General features: G+C 43.9%; 1 protein-coding gene and 1 long non-coding RNA gene across 3 annotated transcripts in view; both read left to right on the forward strand.

Annotated features, from left to right (window-relative positions):
- Positions 1-1,620: 1,620 nt before the first annotated feature.
- LOC148047916 (uncharacterized) lies at positions 1,621-7,156 on the forward strand. The gene is made up of 2 exons (XR_015695864.1): positions 1,621-1,702; positions 6,676-7,156. It is a non-coding gene; the product is annotated as an uncharacterized LOC148047916 (long non-coding RNA).
- A 12,779-nt stretch (positions 7,157-19,935) lies between these two features.
- PLXNB1 (plexin B1) overlaps positions 19,936-22,396 on the forward strand; it is a 202,393-nt gene continuing 199,932 nt past the window's right edge. For both annotated transcript variants that reach the window (XM_087708667.1, XM_087708666.1), the window contains exon 1: positions 19,936-20,186. The gene's annotated coding sequence lies outside the window, so the exon portion shown is untranslated. The remainder of the gene's footprint in view (positions 20,187-22,396) is intronic.

The raw sequence follows: 22,396 nt of genomic DNA on the forward strand, positions 1-22,396 counted from the left end.
GATTTTGTTCACTCCAATGAATATAGAAAAGACAGGAATGCCTGATCTGGTTTTTGATTGGGACAACTAAAGGAGAAGAACGGAAGGATCCTTTTGCTAACAGTTCAATATGCTCTACTGCTCATGTACTCAAATACTTGCATATTGATTAGCTCATTCCCTTCTGCAATAAGCAACCTTATGCAAATCACAGGGGGAAAAAAGAGATAAAAAAAATTGAAGAAAGAAATAAGAGAAAAGAAAAGGGAATCTCTTATTTGTACCAGCAACTTTCAATAATAACTTTCCATAGCTTTTTTTTTATCCTATCAAATTGTCCTTGCTGTTATCACCACCACCACCATTGCCTTTTCTTTTCCTGTTTTTGAGGCTCTCATCAATTTCATCCAACCATAGAACATGGAGTTATAGGGCTGGAAGGGACCTTGGAGGTCTTCTAGTCCAACCCACTACTCAAGGCAGGAGACATTATACCATCCCTATCAAATGATTGTCCAGTTTGTTTTGAAAATCTCCAGAGCACCCATAATTCTGGAAGGCAAGCTATTCTTAATAGTAGGAATTGGTTAATTGTTCTCACTGTCAGGAAATTTCTTCTTACTCATTCTCTGATTCTCTCTCTTTAACAAGCTTCAACCGACTATTTCTTGTCCTGCCCTCCCCTGTCTTAATAAGTCAACCCCCTCTTCTTCGTGACAGCCTCTCAAAGTACTGTAAGTACATGTAAAGACAGTTTACATGTCCCCAGTAACTTTCTCAGTTTTCTTTTTCCTCCCAGTCCATTTCACTCTTTCTTCCTATATTTGTTTTGCATTTATTCATCGCAAGATTCATTTGTTAGTTCAGCCATTCTGTCAAGCCTGAATTTTAAGTGGGTGTGGGATTGTTTGTATCCTGCAGTATTCTAACTGAAACTTATTTGATGTGAAAAGCCCGGGAACTTTAGTACTGGCTTTTCACTAGTTAGTGCCAATTTGGTGTATCTAAATAAATTTGTAGTTTGAGCAAAGAAATGCTTCAGAATTCGATTTATGATGGATGCATTACTTGGAACTTGACACATTCATTCATGGATTCATTCATTCAAAATTCATTCATTCATTTTCAAATTCATTCATTTTAACATTCATCCATCCATCCATTCATTCATTCATTCCAAATCCATTCATTCATTTCAAATCCATTCATTTTCACTTGATGGTCAAAGTATCGCAACATACATATTTTTCCCCCCAAATTTATTAGTTTCCTGCCTCCAATGGACTCTTTGATCACTTTTGTCTTCCATACATATTCATTCATCTCCTGATCATCTTTACTTTGTCTCTTCTTCATTTGCCATATATTCTTCTAAAGTAATCAACTCCACTACTTTTATTGTTTCCTGGCATAACTCACTTTCACCTCCGTTTCACAAAGTAGGCAAAAGTATGCTCTTACATAAAACCATTTTTGTTTCTTTTCGCACGCAGTACCATCATTCCTTGTAACGAAATACTTCCTAGTACCTCTCTATCAGGGTGGGATTCAGCCGGTTTGGACCGATTTTGGCGAACCGGTAGTTCCGACAATCAGTTGGCCCCGCCCACCCGCCACTGCGCTGGTCTGTTCGATATTTCTTTTGTTTGAAGCCCAGCTGATACGCGCGGCAGAGCGGATTGCTGTGCCTCAGCTGTTTTACTCAATGGGTCTGCAGTAGAAGGTAAGTTTTAGAGCTGTTTTCAAATGCACTGCGCATGTATGTAGCCTGCACAAAGTGTGCACTCAGAGAACCAGTTGTTAGACCGGTTGAATTCCACCACTGCTCTCTATCAGCATTTATCCATTCTAAAATTTCTCCATATTGTCTCTTCTGTAGTAAATACTGTATCAACATGCATATGCAAGCATATATCCAGGGGTGAAATGGTACCGGTTCTCACCAGTTCACGCAAACTGGTTGGGATGATTGTCGTTGTTCTGCGAACCGGTAGTTAAAAAAAGCTTTCTAGGATCACGTGGTTCAGGTGTTAGCCGCACGATGGTCAGAAGCTTTTTTCCTGCTTTTTAAAAGATTTTTTTCCTGCCTATTTGCCCGAACCAGCACAAAAAAAATGCTTTTAAAAGTGAAAAGAAAAGAAAAAAAGATTCCATGACAATCAACTTTGCCGTGCGACCGCGGGAACCTTTTTTTTCACTTTTTAAAGAACTTTTTACTACCTATTCGCCTGAACCGGTAGTAAAAAAAAAATGCTTTAAAAAGTGGGGAAAAAAGTTCCCACAATTACATGGCACAGCTGAACCTTTTTCCTCACTTCTTAAAGCATTTTTTTACTACAGGTTCAACAAATAGGTAGTAAAAAATGCTTTAAAAATTAAAAAATGTTGGCCATGCCCACCCAATGACATGACCCCCCCACCAAGCCAGGCCTACTGAGCCATGCCCAGCCATGCCCAGAGAACTGGTGGGAAACTTAAAACTGAGGAGAAATTTCCTGACAGTTAGAACAATTAATCAGTGGAACAGCTTGCCTCCAGAAGTTGTGAATGCCCTAACACTGGAAGTCTTTAAGAAGATGTTGGATAGCCATTTCTCTGAAACGGTATAGGGTTTCCTGCCTAGGCAGGGGGTTGGACTAGAAGACCACCAAGGTCCCGTCCAACTCTGCTATTGTTTTGTATTGTATTGATTTTTTTTTTTACATTGCACCACTGCATACATCTATTAGGTTGATGGGGCAAGAATTCCTGCGCACACATTTCAAATTTGGGGACCTCCTTTTCAAATCCAGTACATTAGATTAGACTTCCCAGGATACATAACTATGATGAGAAGGGCTTATGATGGGGATTAATCCCATGCATCTAGACTGCATCATCAGATTGGGGAAGGCATATAAATTTAGCTTGGAGAAAGTCCTGGTAAGATTTATTTCAGCTTGTCAAAAGGCCACCAAAGGTGATCAGATGACCTTGGGACACAGCAGTGGTCATAAATATGAACTAGTTGCCAAGATCCTGAATTTTGATCACGTGATCATGGGGATGCTGCAAAGGTTATAACTGTGAAAAACGATCTTGAGTCACATTTTTCAATCCTGTTGTAACTTTGAACAGTCACTAAATGAACTTGTAAATCGAGGACTCCCTTTATTAAAAAAAATTGAAGTCATACAATGTGTCACTTAACAAATGCAGTGGAAGTAAGGTTGTAAGTCTGTGACTGTCACATGTTTTGCTTAAGGACTGCTGCTTAGCGATGGAATTGCCAATCCCAATTGTGGTCATTAAGCAAGGACTATCCCTAGTGTTTAAAAATAAGTTTGCAGTCCGATGCAAGACCTCTGTAGGATGCTCCTACTATTTAATACCCACAGGAAGCTGCTGGGAGAGGTTCTCCACTGGCATGGAAATAGCGCCATGCAATGGTTGCAATGCAATGGTTAGAATGCAGTATTGCAGGCTAACTCTGCTCATTGCCAGGAGTTTGATCCTGATCGACTGAAGGTTCACTCAACCTTCCATCCTTCCGAGGTCAGTAAAATGAGGACAGATTGTTGGGGGCAATATGTTGACTCTGTAATTACTTAGTGGCTATGAAACACTACGAAGTGGTTGGTATATCATCAGCACACTGAAGATACCTATAACAATTGAACTCAGCTATTGCTATGGTTATTTTCAGTGTGCTGATGATACCCAGTTGCAGAACTTGTTCGTGGGCTGAACAAGAGATGCATTTAAAATGAGGGTCTGAATGGGGAAGAATAGACCCAAGCTACCTCCCAGCAATAGGGAGGCTCAATGGCTAAGACGCTGAGCTTGCTAATTAGAAAGGTTGGCAGTTCGGTGGTTCGAATCCCTAGCGCCGCATAATGGAGTGAGCTTCCGTTACTTGAAACCAGCTTCTGCCAACCTAGCAGTTCGAAAGCATGTAAAAATGCAAGTAGAAAAATAGGAACCACCTTTGGTGAGAAGGTAACAGCGTTCCGTGTGCCTTTGCTGTTTAGTCATGCTGGCCACATGACCACAGAGAGATCTTCAGACAGCATTGGCTCTTCGGCTTTGAAACGGAGATGAGCACCGCCCCCTAGAGTCAGGAATGACTAGCACATATGTGCGAGGGGAACCTTTACCTTTAACCTCCCAGCCATGAGGTTCCTCAAAGGTCATGTCAGCACCAGTCCTGTTGGCATTTTAAAATCCTGTTGCAAAATCTCCCCCCCTTTATTTATATCCCCCCTTTATTATTTTTACAATTAACAGAAAGCAGTGAACACACGCAATACTCTTTCCTTCTCCTATTTTCTCCAACAATCCTGTGAGGTGGATTGGGCTGAGTGACTGTCCCAAAGTCACCCAGCTGACCTTCTTCATGCCTAAAAATTAGAACTAGAACTCACCATCCCCTGGTTTCTAACCTGGTGTCTTAATCACTACATCAACCTCTCCTGGGCTGATTTGGAAAGCCTCTGGGACAGAGAAAATGCTGGTTTGCCTCTTTTGCAGCAGATGTTCGGTTGTTATTGAGAATATTATTTTTGTGATGGGATGATAAAAACGAAGGTGGTGGTTCCAGTAATTATTGGGTTTGGATTATAACTTTTATTTTTTTAAAAAATTGTTGTTTGTTGGAGTGCATGTCACTTAGCCCCCTCAGGGCTAGCAGAATTAATCTGCTAATCCTGGGGGGGGGGGAGGGCTTGGGAGAAATGGGTGAAAACCACTGGGAATGTAGACAAAAAAATACAAATAATCTCAGTAGGTTCCCTCAAGGCATGAAGGCATCCCAGCTGCTCGCTAAAGCCAGCAGGGATCTACACTGGGTAGCAGCGATATAAGAAGATGCAGAAGGCAGATGATCACATTAGTCACAGTGGGAAAGGCATCATTTCGTACTGTGTGAAAGACGATAATGGGAAATCATTTCGGCGTTTTACCAAGAAACCACATGGAAAGATAATATAAAGTGATGGACCCTACAAGTTGGATGGGATTCAGCATAATACTGAAGAAGACCTGAGGAGCCTTTGGATTACCATTGGTTTTTATGATTGGGCTAGATCAGGTCCTAACCAGAAGCCCCCCCACCCGTTCAATTCTTGAGCCGACCAGAAGTCTGGTTCCCCCACCATAGAGTTTCCTCCTAGTGTGGCCTCCTTTTTCCTCTGCCGACCGGATGTTCTGTTCCCCCACCATAGAGTCTCCTCCTAGCGCAGCATCCTTTTTCCTGTACCTGTCCTAATTGAAGATCCTATCAATTGTGGAGCCAACTGGCGACAGGGAGCCGCAGCCAAGGGATGAAAGAGCCATATGCGGCTCCAGAGTCATGGGTTGCTGACCCCTGGGCTAGATTAAAAGCCTTTGCAGTTAAAGCTGGTTGCCATACAAGAAAAGAGAATCCAGAAACAGAGAGCCAGTTTGGCCTAGTGGTTAAGGCACTAGGCTAGAAAATGGGAGACCATGAGTTCAAGTTCCCCCTTAGCAAGGGATGCTTGCTAAGGGCCAGTCCTCTCTCTCTCTCTCAGCCCAACCTACCTGACAGAGTTGTTGTTGTGCGGAAAATAGAAGGAGAAGGAGGAAGGTGTATTAGCTATGTTTATCACCTTTATTTGTAAAAAAATAATAAAGTAGACTAGAGCTGACTAGACTGGACTGGACTGGACTGGACTGGATTGGACTAGACTAGACTAGACTAGACTTGATTTGACTTGACTTGACTAGAATAGAGTCATGATGGTGAACCAATGGCATGCATGCCACAGGTGGCACATGGAGCCATTTGTCAGCGTACATGAGGCGTTGCCCTGTCAGCTGGCCAGCGCGCATGTGCGTGCTGGCCAGCTGACTTCGGCTTTCTTTTGAGGCTGCTTTTCGCCCTCCGGAGGCTTCCCTGAAGCTCCAAAGCACGAAAAACTGGCCCTACTGGCAAACCGGAAGTTCAGGAATGGATTCCCAGTTTGCTTGTAGGACTGTTTTTCACCCTCCGGGGCCTTCAGGAAGCTTCCCTGAAGGCTCTGGAGGGCAAAAATCGGCCCTACAGACAAACCGGAAGTCACCTTTCCTGAACTTCCGGTTTCCTCATAGGTCTGTTTTTCTCCCTCTGGAGGCTTCAGGGAAGCTCTTGAGGCCCCTGGAGGGCGTCAGGTGGGGGAGGCATTTTTCGCCCTCCCCAGGCTCCTATAAAGCCTCTGGAGGCTTGGGAAGGCAAAAAAAAAAAACGTGGTAAAAGGGAGGGGGCGCTGATCACACGTATGCATGCATGCTGGGGGGGAGGTCGCGTACATAACATTATGGGTGTGGCTGTGGCATGCCTGCGCACGACCCCACTGTCTCTCCCCCACCCCTTTGGCACGGCAGCCAAAAAAGGTTTCCCATCACTGGAATAGAGGAACAGAGTTAGAAAGGATCTTGGAGATCTTCTAGTTCAATACCATTTCAGACAGGTGGCTGTCCACTCTCTTCTTAAAAATCTCCAATGTTGGAGCCCCGTTATCTTCTGAAGGCAAGCACTTCCACTGGTTGATTGTTCTCACTGTCAGGAATTTTTTCCTTAATTCTAAGTTGGAACTTGGTCAAAGAACAAAATAAGTTTTGTTTGGTACGACTTCTTTTTGACAAACCCATATTGGCTTTAGTTACAACTCTGTTTGCTTCTAGGTTTTCACAAATCTGTTGCTTGATTATCTTTTCCAGATATCTTTTCTATCGGTCCACCATAGAAAGTGTCCTCACATATTGTATTACAGTATGGTATGCTCACTATGCTGGTTTAACTGCTGCGGACAGGAAGGCACTACAGAGAGTGATCAATTTGGCACAAGAAACCATTGGTTGCACTCTGACCCCATTGGATGACATCACCAGATCGCGCTGCTTTAGCAGAGTAAGGAAGATACTCAGAGATGATTCACACCCTGGTCAGTGTTTCTTCACACTTCTACCATTAGGCAGAAGGCATCAAAGTATAGCCAGCCAAACAAACAGGTTTAAAGATAGTTTCTATACTTGAGCTGTGAGACTTTTAAATACAACCATAATCACTCCATGCACACGCTAGGTTTTTTTTTCTTTTTCTTTCTTTTTTTTGTTTCTGCTATAATTTTGCACCAGTGAGGTTAAAATCAATTTTGTTGTATTTAAGTACAATGACAATAAAGATTATACTTATAATGTTTGACACATACTGTTTATCACTCTGCACCTGAACAACCATGAAGAAAAAAAACAATGTTAATTTCACAGGGAAATTATAGCAAGGACAATCCTTGGGTACAATGCAATCAGTGATTAAATACTTTCAACGAGAGTTCATAAATGACTTTAATACAGTGACAATGTATGTTCCAATCACTTATGTAGAAGAAGAGGAGATGGACAAGTTTTATGGCCAATTCATTCTGGATATACAAAAAGGTTGTGCTCTTTGTTATCAGAGTGCCACAATAGGAAATGTTGAAGAAGAGAAAGTAGCTAGAAAATAAAAATGAACCAGAATTTACCACGCCAATTTTTGTAGTCCAATGATGTCTTCATTGTTAACCCTGTCTTCCAACTACCAAAATGACACCTATACGCATGGACAGATATCAAATTGATTGCATTATTAGTACTAGGAGGAGGAAGCTACAGCTAGTCCTCAACATACAACCACATTTGAGTTCTGTTGTTAAGCAAGGCAGTTGTTAAGTGAGTTATGCCTTATTTTGCAACTTTTTTGCCATCATTGTTAAGTGAATCACTGCAGTTATTAAGCGAATTATGCTGTCATTAAGTAAGCAGCTGTCATAAATAAATGCCAGTTGCCAGGTGTCCGAGTTTTGATCACATGACCATGGGGATGCCGCAACAATTGTAAGTGGGAAAATCAGTCATAAGCCACATTTTTCAGTGCTGTTGTAACTTTGAATTGTCACTAAATGAATGGTTGTAAGTCGAGGACAGCCTGTATAACCTTGTGGCTAGAGGATGACAGTGCAACCGATCAAATTAACAGTCTGTAGCAAATTCCATATAAAACTAAAGTGAATGAAAAAGCCAACCATTTTCTTCCGCAATGTGATCCTTAAAAAAAAATGTTTTATCATTGCAATAATGAAATACAACTGGAAAAAAAATGACTGCTGAGTATGAATAAAAAGCATTGTGGGAAAATATCTTAGCGACACGTTCTCCCACCCCCTGCGTTTGTGTCCCCAGTTGCTAACCACAGTTTAAATATTTATACTTTGCACTGAACATTAAGGATTGTTGCTAGTTTCTGTTTAAGTGTTTTCATCTGTTATTGGCCTCACAACTTTCTTCTAGAAACCATATTCCAAATGCTTGAATTTCCATTGCTCTGTAATGTGTCATATGTAAAGGAGCCATTCATGCTTAACATTTGTTAAATTATTATGAACACACACACACACACACACACACACGGAGGCTCAGTGGCTAAGATGCTGAGCTGGTCGATCAGAAGGTCGGCAGTTCAGCGGTTTGAATCCCTAGCACCATGTTACCGAGTGAGCTCCCATTACTTGTCCCAGCTTCTGCCAACCTAGCAGTTCGAAAGAACATAAAAAATGCAAGTAGTAAAATATGGACCATGTTGGTGGGAAGGTAACAATGCTCCATGCGCCTTTGTTGTTCTATCATGCCGGCCACATGACCACAAAGACATCTTTGGACAGCGCTGGCTCATCGGCTTAGAAACGGAGATGAGCACCGCCCCCTAGAGTCGGGAAGGACTAGCACGCATTTGCAGGGGAACCTTTCCCTTTACATACATACATATGTATGAGTTGATTTTGCATTGCTGCATATTCTCCTATTCTGGCCTCCCCATCTGATATCGACAGCCAGGTTCCTCTTTTCTAATGTTATGCCAAGTTTGTTCTTGCAGCTGTCAACAGGCATCTTAACAATGTGACGATTTCATGATTTCATTTAAAGGTAGTCCTCAAGTTATGTCCATTCATTCAGCCATCATTCAGAGGTACAACCATACTGAAAACATGGACTTACGATTGGTCCTGTAAGTTTCAACTGCTGCAGTGTTCCCATGGTCACATGATAAATATTAGGGCCCACTCACCCTGATGACTGCCCCCCCCCCGTGCTGCTGCTGCCCCCACACCCCCTCACTGGATTTGTCACTGCTGTAGCTTAAGTGGGGAAGGAAGGAAATAGGATATCCTATAGCATGCTGGATAGAGCCATGATTAGAGCCATGATTGTATTATTGGGAGACCTGAAAGGGCTGGTTGGGGACTGGTCACCCTGGAGAAGATCTATCTTTGCGATTGCAAAGAGTCAAACACTGACGGATGTCACCTAATCAATCAACCAATCAGTTAAAGAAATGTCAAAGAATATTTAGCGTGTTGAAGTTAGGAGGATGTGGGGATGAGAATGGTTATTCATGCAATAATACAACAGGCAGACTCTTCTATGAATGGGTTCTTATGTTTACAGAAACATTTTATTGTTTTGTATGAGGGGGTTCTCTTATTGTGGAATTATTGCTCTAAAATGCAAGCAAATAAGGCAAAACACAAAGACAAATCCAGGCTGTTATCTTTTCACCCATCAACTTAAGGAGGCAAGAACTAGGTAAAGGTAAAGGTTCCCCTTGCACATATGTGCTAGCTGTTCCCGACTCTAGGGCGCGGTGCTCATCTCCGTTTCAAAGCCAAAGAGCCAGCGCTGTCCGCTGTCTCTGTGGTCATGTGGCCGGCATGACTAAACGCCGAAGGCCCACAGAACACCGTTATCTTCCTACCAAAGATGGTTTCTATTTTTCTACTTGCATTTTTACATGCTTTTGAACTGCTAGGTTGGCAGAAGCTGGGACAAGTAAAGGGAGCTCACTTCGTTACGCGGCACTAAGGGATTCAAACCGCCAAACTGCCGACCTTTCTGATTGACAAGCTCATTGTCTTAGCCACTGAGCCACCAAGTCCCTAGTTAGGGATCTGCATTTCTTGAAAAGAAAAGAAAAAGCACTTACCTGAGAGTAAATCTCATCAAATCTAAGGAGGCTGACTTTTGAGTAGCCCCATGTAAAATGATCCTGAAAGTAGTTGGCAAAGACTTTAAATAGGACTTTAAATAAGACTTTAAATAGAATCTAAATTCACTGATACAGTAAAATAAATCCAGGCGATGTGACCATGTGACCTTGGATGGGAGCAGATGGTTCATAAATTGTTATGTACCAGGGTTAGCATTGAAGTTGTGGGACCTGTCAAATATTGACATATTGTCTGCTTTCTTCCCTGGCGTTCCTGCCCCCTCCTCTTTTCTGAGTTCACGCCTTCCTTTGGGAAACATACAACTCGGTACTGACATCTTTCTTTGATGAATAGGAGAGCTGCAAAACACTCAGAAAAGAATTTACTTTTTGCTTTGACCGGTGTGCTTGTTGGCGATTGTCTTAAGAACGAACATTTTCAATTCTCATGGCTCCACGCTTTGCAATGGTCATAATAACTGGCCGCTGAAGAGCGGGTTGCAAATTGGCGTATGATTTCCAGAACGGGCCGTGCTTCAAGCTTATTTTGCGGTACTAAATTGCAAAACCTTTCCCTTTTCCCAGGCCTTTTGGGATTTTTTGCAACCCTGAAAAGGCTGGGAAGCTCTCCCTGGACCTGCTGTGACTTTCCAGGTCAGCCTCCTTTGTGGCAAGGCTGCTAAAAGGCTTTCTCTTCCTTGCAGCATAGGTGAGGGGGAAGGGCCGGAGACAAAGGGGGTCGCCTAGGAACTGAAAGGCCATCGGGCCCCTTTCCTTGGTGAGGGTGAAATAAAAGCGCTCCCTTGGATAGCCCAAAGAAAGGTCACCTTTGCCTTTGTTTCCCTCTTAAAAATCGATATGTGCCTCTCCCCTCTTTCTGAAGTGTCCTTGGCTCTTTCCGATGTTTGCAGCATGGAAGGAAAACTTGGATGTTCCTGGTGGAAGGTTTAAGCTAGGATTGATTGTGGGGCAAGGCCTCTTTCCAGCTGCTACCGAAAGGAACTCCCTAATCCTTTTAACGACTGTCTTTTTTCTGCTTGGATGGCATCTCCTGGCCGCAGCAGTCAAGCTATCTTAACACACACACACACACACACACACACACACACACACACACACACACTCCCTTGGCTCTCATTCCACATTATGAGAATAGAGTATTGTCAATACAGTCGGACAAGATGCAACCCTGGAATGGAGTTGAATATGTTATAGGCCATCCATGACTTATGATCACAATGGAGCCCAAAATGTACGTTGCTAAGCGAGACATTTGCTATGTGAGATTTGCCCTGTTTTATGACCTTTCTTGCCCCAGTTGTTAAGTGAATCATCACATTAGTGACACTGTTGTCAAATGAATCAGGCTTCTCCATTGATTTTGCTTCTCAGGAGAGCACAAAAGCTGATCCCAGGATACTGCAACCATCATAAATATCAAGCAATTGACAAGCATCCCAATGTGGTGTTAATGGTTAGAATGCAGTAAAGGTAAAGGTTCCCCTTGCACTTATGTGCTAGTTGTTCCCGACTCTAGGGGGCAGTGCTCATCTCTGTTTCAAAGCTGAAGAGCCAGCGCTGTCTGAAGACGTCTCCGTAGTCATGTGGCCGTCATAAGTAAATGCCAAAGGCACATGGAGCGCAGTTACCTTCCCACCAAAGGTGGTTCCTATTTTTCTACTTGTATTTTTACATGCTTTCGAAATGCTAGGTTGGCAGAAGCTGGGGCAAGTAACAGGAGTTCACTCCATTACTCACCACTAGGGATTTGAACTGCTGAACCGCTGACCTGATTGACAAGTTCAGCATCTTAGCCACTGAGCCACCGCGTCCTACATTACTACAGGCTAACTCACTGCTCACTCCAGGAGTTCAGTCCTGACTGGCTCAAGGTTGACTTACCCTTCCATTCTTCCAAGGTGAGTAAAATGAGGACCCAGATTGTTGGGGGCAATAGGCTGACTCTGTGAACCCCTTAGAGAGGGCTGGAAAGCACTATGAAGCGGTGTATAAGTCTAAGTGCTAGTGCTGTTCCTATCCGAATCTTGATCACATTACCATTGGGATGCTGCAATAGTTGTATGTGTGAAAAATGGTAAAATGTCACTTTTTCCATGCTGTTGTAACAGTCACTAAACGAACAGTTGTAAGTTGAGGACTACATGCACTGGCAGGGCAGCTATTTTCCAAGCTGCAGTACAGTGCTTTCCCACAACTGGCTAAAAAAAGATGAGTCTATGACTCCCAGATTCCAGGAGATAGAGGAAAAATGACAATTTTATACCTTATAAAATCTTTCCTGAAAGTTTTAAAGTTTTATAACATGACAAATAGCCACAATTTTTCAGTCTGGAGACAAAAGGAATTACACTTTGCCTAACTGTAAGTGTCTGAAACTGAATAATCTTTAAAAAAATGATTAGATGTGATGAATATGCACAATTTCTCAGACTGGAGAGCAGAAAGAATAATATTTTCAAAACTGCAAATAAATGCCCTTAATTGAATATTAGCAGCTTGTTAAAATTTACCAGAAGTGTGATGACTATCCATGATTTCACAGTATCACAAATCCAGTTTTTAAGAGGTGCTGTGAATCAAAGCTGTTAATACAGCAGCAAATTTCCACCATGTTTTATATATAGCACAATACAGTATATTTATATAGAAAGAGACAGGATAGGAAACGTAACAGCTTCCTAGAAGCAAATAATAATTTCTTGCACAGTGGACTTGTACTTTTTACAATGATCAGCAAGGAGCAAAGATCAGCCACACCGAGGTAGGCTGTCTAATAAATAATGTCCTGGTCAGTGTTTGCCTTGGGAATTAAGAATTAGCAATAACTTAAGCCCTGTGAAACAGAAAAACAAGCCAGCAGTTTGAATGAGGAACTATATATAGTTCAAAATTCAGGAGAGGCTGAGAGCACTAGGATAAACAAGCACATTTTGTTAAAAGGCACTGGCTTTTCATCATGAAAGCTTATGCCTTTTAATAAAATGTGCTAGTCTGAAGAAGTCCTACCAGACTCCTCTTTTTGGCTTTTCCAGACTTAGTATTCTATGGTTTTCCTCCTATCGGTTTCAACTGTTGCATAGAGAACATGTTTTACTTCACATAAGCTTCCAACTTTCATGGCATTATTCGATGTAAATTTTATTTATCACATTTATGATAGCAATAGCACTTAGACTTATACACCATTTTACAGTGCTTTACAGCTCTTTCTAAGCAGTTTATAGGGTTAGCCTATTGCCCTCAACAATCTGAATCTTCATTTTACCCAGCTCGGAAGGATGGAAGGCTGAGCCAACCTTGAGCCTGGTGAGATTTGAATTGCCAAATAGCAGGCAGCCTGCAGTACTCTAACCACTGCGCCAGTAGTGGATTTCAAAAATTGTTTGAACCTACTCTGTGGGCGTGGCCTCCTTTGTGGGAGTGGCTTGCTGCCCATGTGACCGGATATGAAGATGCCGACGACACTTGTCAGACCCACCTTAAATTACCTCACACACGGCACTGGCATGCATAAGAATATGATGTAAACTTGTTTTTTAAAAGGCATCTTTGGTTTGCGTTAAAACAACTTCAACACACGCAATGTTCTGATTGCACCACAAACGCAGCAGTCATCCTTACCTTTCACAGAGGCACTGAGTTTTATAAATATGAGCATGATAGTGTAGAATAATCATATCCAAGGACCAGTAGTGGGTTTCAAAAATTTTTGGAACCTCTTCTGTAGGTGTGGCCTGCTTTCTGGGTCCACTGGTGGAACCTCTTCTAACCGGTTAGGTAGATTTGATGAACTGGTTCTACCGAATAGGTGTGAACTGGTAGGAACCCACCTCTGCACTGCGCCACCCTGGCATATTCTGCCTTTTGTGTAGATGCTCAAGGATCCCGAGGTGGCGCAGTGGTTAAATGCAGCACTGCAGGCTACTTCAGCTGACTGCAGTTCTGCAGTTCGGCTGTTCAAATCTCACCGGCTCAGGGTTGACTCAGCCTTCCATCCTTCCGAGGTGGGTAAAATGAGGACTCGGATTGTTGTTGGGGGCAATATGCTGACTCTGTAAACCGCTTAGAGAGGGCTGAAAGCCCTATGAAGCGGTATATAAGTCTAACTGCTGCTATTGCTATCCCCATTTTACTCTCCCAAGAACATCCTAGTGAGCCAAATTAGGCTGGGGGAGAGGGTGATTTGTGTTTGGCATCAGCATTTAATTCTGGGACAGGGAAGGAGGGGTGACAGTTGTCATCTGGCAGGCCTTGATGGCTTCAGAGGCTTTGTGCCACATAAAACTGGACATGAGACCTAAATGGCTGAAGTTAGGCCCCAGGGAGCAGTTGCTGCTTTTGGCTTCCCTGCTGCACAGCGATTTCCCTGCTTGAGCTGCCGGAATCCCTTGCTGAGCTGGCAGTGGACACCCCAAAGATGACGGACCTTGGAGATTTTAACTTGCCCTGGGTGATGTCGAATCCAGGGAAGGTCAAAAGATCACAGCAACCATCAACTATGCCCAATTATGGAGGGCCTGACACATGCCGGAGGTCACACATTAGATCTGTTTTTGTTTTTGTTTGCTCAGGGCAATTGTGATGTTATCTGAAGGTGTGTAGGACATTATCATCAAACCGCTGTCATGGTCAGAGTTTGCTCTGATCACTGCTTGCGTTACTGGTGCTGCTTCTCCTCACAGAGTCAAAACCTAATAGATTGGCCCATTCTAGGCACCTAATGGATCCAGAGGATTTTTATAGGGCTCTTGGGTTTTTCTTCCCCTGAGGATAAGAGTATAAGATTCAAACTGTGAACAAGGAGGAATTTCCTGACAATAAGAATGATAAATCAATGGAAAAGCTTGTCTTCCGGAACTGTGAATGTTCCATCACTGGAGGTTTTCAAGAAAAGTTTGGATAACTATTTGTCCTGGGTGGCATAAGGACTTCTGCCCTGGGCAGAGGGTTGGACTGGAAGACCTCCAAGGTCCTTTCCACCCTTATAATTCTATGATCAGGCCTTAGTTTCTTCATCCAAGACCTTAGTTTCTTCATCCGAGGCCTTAGTTTCATTTCTATAATTCTGGAGGAAAGTGGATAGAATCTTTGGAACCGTTGGCCAGGACACATAATTGTTAGATCCTAGTCAATCTTAGCATATGAAATCCATTCAAGGGCTGATCTCTGGCTGGATCTTTGTGATATGGCTGGCTTTTTTGATAGAGTGGCTCCCCTACCCTTGAAGGAAGTGGTGTTTCTCCCTTCAGATTCTGTTAAGCATACTCGTCTCACCAAATCCAGCCATATTGAATGTGGCCGGCATTTTGCAAGGCTCTGCATCCTGCCCTGGGAATCAAAGTAGCAGGGGCCTGTCACATTCCCGAGGAGGAGACCTGAGGACTTGTCCAGAGGCCTCCAAGGAAAAAAAAAAAGAACCTTGGGGAAAGCAATTTTTAGTACAAAATGACCAATGGTGCCAGGAAGAAGGGACAAAATGGCGGTGACGGCATGGCAAGCAAAGCCCTGCCCAGTGGTGAAATTCAATTTTTTTTACTACTGGTTCTGTGGGCGTGGCTTGGTGGGCATGGCAGGGGGAGGATATTGCGAAATCTCCATTCCCACCCCACTCTGGGTCCAGCCAGAGGTGGCATTTGTCGGTTCTCTGAACTACTCAAAATATCTGCTACCGGTTCTCCAGAACCTTTCAGAACCTGCTGAATTTCACCCCTGTCCCCCCTTTTGGTAAGTGCATGTGTCACATGGGAAAAGAGGTGGGGATTTGATCACTATGCCGTGACTGTCGTTTCCCCTCTTTTGACCCCTCTACTTTGGCTGCTATTAAAAATGACACAGGGGGAGAAGAGTCAATTCCTTTCCCTCAAGGCCCATTCTGTAACACTGTTTCATAAATTCTTTCCATTAAAAAGAGTGACACGTCTTCCACTGTGCTTTGAAATTGTATGCTTTATTCTAACTGAAGGCTGGCTTTGAGCCGGACCAACAAGACAATAATAATAAAGTTGAGTGAGTTAATCGGTAAAAGAAAGGTGTTATTCATTAGTTAAGTGATTACAACTCCCATAATGAGGTGATGAAAGATATAGTACAACCTGTCTCAAAAGTTCCAGGTCTGGATACCTATTTTGATGAATAACTAACAAATAAGGATGGCCACAAACTTTTCCCTACCTGTCTCCTAGCTCAGTAACCAAATGATCTGAACTGAAAGCAAAGGAGTATTTTTGCTTTTTTGGGGGTAAACTGATTGCCACCTTGATTTGCAATCAAAAAATGCTGGACCACTGACTCACATTTATGACAGTTGCAGTGTCCAGGAGTCATGTAAATCGCCTTTTGTGACCTTCTGAAAACCAAAGTCATTGTTAAACGAGTATAAAAATTTATTGCAAACGTGAGCCCTCTACAAGAATCAGAACTATTAATAGTCAAAATAAATTAGCAGCAGTTAAGAAAGGAATTCAAGGTGGGCTGGATTTAGATCTCTTGTGGGCGCACAGGGACTCCTGACTGATGACGTGTTTGATCTCTTCCTCGGGCTCAACCTGGTCATCTCCTACAGGTTCATATTGATGGGGGTTGCAGTGTCCCAAGGTCACGTGATCCCCTTTTGACTTCTGACAAGCAAAGTCACGTTCACTTCACAACCATATTACAAACTTAACTACTGTAGTGATTCATTTAACAAATGTGGCAAGAAAAGTCATAAAATGGGGTAAAACTCACTTAACAAATTTCTCACAATAACATAAATTTTGGGTTTAATTGTGATTGTAAGCTGAGGACTACCGGTATCTATAGCTGATAGGCCTATGGCTGTCACTACTTCTGGTTATATCATCATAATAATACAGTTGGTATATTGTATGTTCTTCAAGCACCAAAATTCAACACTCCAACTTTACTCCCACTCTTAATACTGGCACTTTTCTCATTCCTTGCCCTTATTAAATTTTACAGTGACATCCCACCTTACCCTCACAGAGAAAATCCCAAATATTGGAAGCATGTTTGAAGCACTTCAAAAGAGAAATATTTATGCATATGGGGAGAAAAAAAACCCATTCTACAGATTGACTTCATATATTTCACCAAACCAAAATGTTGGTTTAGTTGTTTGTGGCTTAATTGTTGCACAAATTGTTGCACAACAATAATCATTGTTTATTTATTTAGTCATTATTAGCAAAATTGTGACTTAGAATGCTTTTATGAATCAGGCCCGAGCTTCTGATCCAAAAATGAAGAAAGATCAGACTGACAGGAGAAAAATGAGTTACCTCATGAGTCAGGTATTTTTGAAACCAAACATTTTAGAATTATATTTTAGTTAAGAACCAAGGCTTAGAGATAAGACATTGTTATTTTAAACAGTGAGCTACTTAATGGGTATAACAGGAGTGTAAATGCATGCTTGAACACTTACTGAGGGGAAGGTGTCTCTTGCATTGTACACAGTTCCAGCTTTCAGCATAACAAGTCTGCTTCTCATAACTGATGCAGCCACGGGAGACATTTGCTGTTTATGCCATGAAAGGGTCTCAGAAACAATGCAATCAGCCTATCACGTCTGGTTTAGTTTTAGCTCAGAGCCGCTCTTCACAATTATAAACTCTGAGTGGATGTTAACATTCAAACAATTGTAGAATGCAATCAGAGCAATGCCATTAAAGAAATCTTTTAAAAGAAAACTTCCGATTCCGGAAACCGACGAAGATTGAACCCTGCAACATTATCCTGGGACATGTATAATTTGCCTTGGTTCGTAATACCATTAAAATATTTATTTATTTATTTTCCAATTCTACCAGGCTCTGGGCAGTTAACAAGGTTAGGTAGACAACATAAAAATGAAAACAAAAAAATGTAGAAGCCAAGAACAAAGGAAGCCAAAAATCTAGTGCCAAGAACAACTAAAGGGCGACACTATGCTTGAACCAGGTGATTTTAACTAGTTTGTGAAACACAAGCAAGATTTGGACTATCTGTACTGCAAAAAGTGAGAGACCTGGGAAGGCCTTGTACTTCGTTCACATCCCATGGACCTAAAAAAAAAGGAGAAAGCTTCCATAGGCCAATTCTAGAAAATTAGCCTGAAAGGTCCAAAACTACCTACAATGGAGGAAAGGTTGGTGAAGATGATGGAACTTGCAGAGATGGCTTAATTAATTCCTTTAATTAGAGAAAAGGTAGTACAGAAAATCCTCGACTTACAACCATCCAATTAGCAACCATTCAAAGTTGCAAAGGCACTGAAAAAAAGTGACTTATGACCAATCCTTACAACTGTTGCAGATCAGAATTTGGGCAGTTAGTAACTGATGTGTATTTATAATGGTTGCAGCATCCAGGGTCATTTGATCATCATTGGAGGTTTTTAAAAAGAGACTGTCACTTGTCTGAAATGCTATAGGATCTCCTGCTTGTGCAGGGGGCTGGTCTAGAAGACCTCCAAAGTCCCTTCCAGCTCTGTTCTGACTCTGATCGTTTGTGACTTTCCCAGATGGCTTTTGACAAGGAAAGTCAAAGAGGGAAGTCAAAGCGGGATTCACTTAACTGGCAAAAATGGCCATAAAGTCTGGTACCATTCAGTGAACAACCACCTTGCTTAGCAACAGAAATCCTGGTCCCAATTTTAGTCGTAAGTTGAGGAGTACCTGTAGCTACATTTATGTTGACTGAAAGCCTCTTATAGACTTTCTGCATGAAAGAGAAAAAAATGCACTTATGACTTGAGGTTTGATAATTAGAAAAAAAAAGGATAATAGAAAAAAAATGAGATTTTTTTTGTAATCATAGAATAAGAAATAACTTTGTAATCGTACAGGTAGTCCATGACTTACAACAGTTTCACTTAGTGACCATGGGCTGGAGAGCTTCTATCTGTCCTCTAACCCAGTGTTTCTCAACCTTGGCAACTTGAAGATGTCTGGACTTCAACTCCCAGAATCCCCCAGCCAGCATTTGCTGGCTGGGGAATTCTGGGAGTTGAAGTCCAGACATCTTCAAGTTGCCAAGGTTGAGAAACACTGCTCTAACCTACTGAATTATCTACCCGAAGATCTTATAAACTATCATTAAAAAACCAGGCAGCAAATACAAAACACATTCTTTATTCGTTTCATTTATGCCCCCACCTTTTCTCCCTGAGCTAAAAGCCTCACTTGGGGATGGCCTATGTTTCACTTTGATCATAATAACACCTTTGGTGTAGAGTGTGGAATCAGCTGTGTGTAAGCCTAACACATCACAGCTTCTTTTGAACTCAGGACTCGGGAGAAACGGTCTTTAGGTGCGTATTCTGGAGCTTCCCTCAGGGAGCACAGCAAGAAGCCCAGCGTTCATGAGGCGGGAAGAAGGGAAAAAAGTCCTGCCTCACGTTGCAGAGTTGCGGATTCCGCCCTGCCAGCTTTGCGGCGGGAGAGAGCCGACTTCTCTCGGCTGGTTGTGGACGGGGCGCGGGGGCGGCACCCTCTTCCTTTTACCTATAAACAAGCTGGTACTTCTGCCGGGCAAGCGACCGACCGAGCGGACTGCAGGCGGGCGGCTTGGCGCGCTGCGAATTTCCCTGCAGGGCCCGCGCGGTTCAGGCCGGAGGCGGGTTGCCCGCGCTTCCCGCAGGGCTCTCCGGCTGGCGCTCCTCACCCCGGATGCCTCTGCGGAGGAGGGGCGCCGCCGGGGAGAAGCGGCGAGGCCGGGCTTGGCTTTTGTCAGCCGGCGTCTCCCCGCGCTCTCTCTCTTTCTGGGTCTTTTGCAGTAGCCGCTCACTCGCAGCAGGGGCTCTCGCGCCTCGCCTCGTTGTTTGCTTTCAGCGGCGGGCCGGTCGCCGAAGTACTTTCCAAACGCCCGGCAGCGTCGCTCGCCTCCCAGGGAAACCCCGGGTGATTGACTGACGCACCGTGCCGCCGGCGCGCTTGGATCGGTGCCTCTTTCCGCGCAAGGAGCAGCCGTGGGGAGGAGGTGGACTTGCGGGGAGTTGGAAGGGGGAAAGGGGGGGGTGTGCTTGTTTACACCGCGCGTTGGAATTCCCCGCGGCGGACAGAAAGGTGACGGAGGGTCCTTCCCGGCTGGTGCATCGGCAGAGACGCGGAGATCGCCGCCTGATTGATCTGGAGCGAGGAGCCTGGGATCTTCCCACCTCCCCCCTCACCCACCCAGGGCAAGTTGTTTGGAGATGGCATTTGGGGTGAGTTTGCTCCTTACTTCTTTCTCCTCCCACCCCCTCCCCATTTCTTGGGTCTCTCTTTTGTTTCACGCTCCTTCTGCCTGCCCGGGAGGCTTCCGCGGGTGGAAAGGAAAGAAAAAGACGAACGGGAGGAGAGAGAGGGAAAGGGAGGGAGAGAGAGAGAGGGGGGGGAGGGAGGGAGAGAAAGAAAAAGAAAGAAAAAGAACGAGAGAAAGAAAGAGAGCGAGAAAGAGAGAGCGAGCGCGCAATCAGCAGCTTTTCAACCTTGTGGCCCGCCTGGGAGGAGGAAATAGAGACCCCCCCGTTTCCTCTCGATCTCCCTTCCTCGTCCCCCAAGTTTTTCTTTTCTCCCATTCATTCTCCTTCTCTCCCTCTCTCTCTCTCTCTCTCTCCCCTCCGCCCCCCCCCAACCTCCTGAGAGCGAGGCGGCGCTGGTTTGAATGGGAGTTTTCTTGGCTCTGGAAGGGGGCAGCGGGTTTGCGCGGGTTTGGGCTCGCCCCCCTTGAACTTATTTGGGGGGAAACGTCGCCCTGAACCCCGCGTCGCCCCGGCAGAGCGAGTTGGGGTTCGTGTGCGTGGGGCATCCGCTGAATCTCGGAGAGGTGTGTTTAATCGGAGGCGTCTCCGGCTCGCTGAGAATGACCCCTTTATTCCCGCTTGCTTGCGAAGCCTCTGCCCGCTTGCCTCCCCTCCCCGCTCCCATCTCTATTCCTTTTCAGCCTTGCCAAGAGAAGGGGGCTAGCCCTCACTCACCCACCCACCCACCCCCAGCTAACCAGCTTCAAGGCTGGAAATCCTTTGCTTTTGCCTTCTCCCCCTCCCTGGGGAAGGGGGAGAAGGAAGAAGGGGCGAGGAGAGCCACCCTGAAGCAGCAGAGACCTTCCCCTCCGAGGGCTGGATTCGGTCCCACCCCCCAGCCTTCTTTGTTCGGTGGAGGTACTTGCTTGTCCCCCAGGGAGCTGGCGACCGCGCATTTCGCTTCTTCTTGGTGGAAACCTGAGATCGTTTCCCCCCCCCCCCCAAGAAGATGGCAAAGTGGCTTTGGGGTGTTGGGATCCTTCCCTTGAACCTGTTGTAGAAAGCAGGGATCTATGTGCTTTCTGGTTCCCTTCTGAGTTTGGAGGGACCTCTAGGAATAGAGAGAAGCAGGCGTGGTGGAGCTGGTAACAAGGATCTGTGTGGGGCAGCTCCCCTTTTGCTGCGTTTTTAATCCCCTTCTGGGTATATTAAACGTGCTCTTTCTCTATGACTGAGAAAACCAGGGTTGTTTTTTCTTCCCCTGGCTGGCAAGGAGGTTCGGGGTTCGATTAAAAAGGCAGCGGGATTCATGGAAGAAAATCAATTTTTGGCCTTCCCATCTATTCATTTTGGGTTGCTATCTCCATCCGGGGGTGGGATGAGAGGATTCCAAAGTTGGAGAACTGATGGGAAAATGTTAAATGAACAAATCGCCATGTGGGGACAAGACTTAACAATGACTTTGTGTAGCATAATTGGCCACTTATCCTTCTTTTATGTACTTCATAATCTGGAAGGGAGGTTGTGGATTCTGTGCCCTGTCTCTTGCTTTCTCTCGAAGAAGTGAAAGTTACTGTGCTCTAATCCATCCAAAATCAAGTCTCTCTCTCTGTGTGTATTTGTGTGTATGTTAGTTGTTCATTTACGAAGATTGCATTGTCATACTTTTTAACAGGCGGCTCCGTAGATGGAGCAGGTCAGATTTGCAAGTCAAAACATACTGTACAGATATCCAGTGTTTTTTCCTTATTTTATTTTACTTTTTGTGGAAAGAAAAAAAGTAAGATACAGTGGCACAACCTTAGGGATTGAAATTATTGTTTGAATTTCCCATAAAAGTTTGTTAAACAACGACTTGTAAATTGATACAAGTCTTGTCTATAGGTGTTTTCAGGCGCATCCATAGTGCTGGTGAGAACTTTTCTGCATCAATTTACAGCTTCAGGAGAATTAAGTTGAACTTGAACTGATTAGACATCTCTACCCCCCATCCTTTGCAGTTACAATTTAGAGATTTTAAAATATATTGACAGGTAGGACATGGTGCAGCCTAAGAGAAGGATGGTGTGCATCCTTGCTGCAGTTAGAAGATGCCAAAGGTATAATAAAAACTAGGTTTCCCTCTCTTCATTTTTTTCTTCTGAATCTAATTTTTATTAATTTTTATTTGAATTTTTCGTTCTTTTTTCGTC

Source organism: Thamnophis sirtalis, unplaced genomic scaffold (genome assembly GCF_051295495.1).
Source record: "Thamnophis sirtalis isolate CommonGarterSnake01/CBP01778 unplaced genomic scaffold, rThaSir2_p1.2 scaffold_3, whole genome shotgun sequence".
Lineage (NCBI taxonomy): Eukaryota > Metazoa > Chordata > Lepidosauria > Squamata > Natricidae > Thamnophis > Thamnophis sirtalis.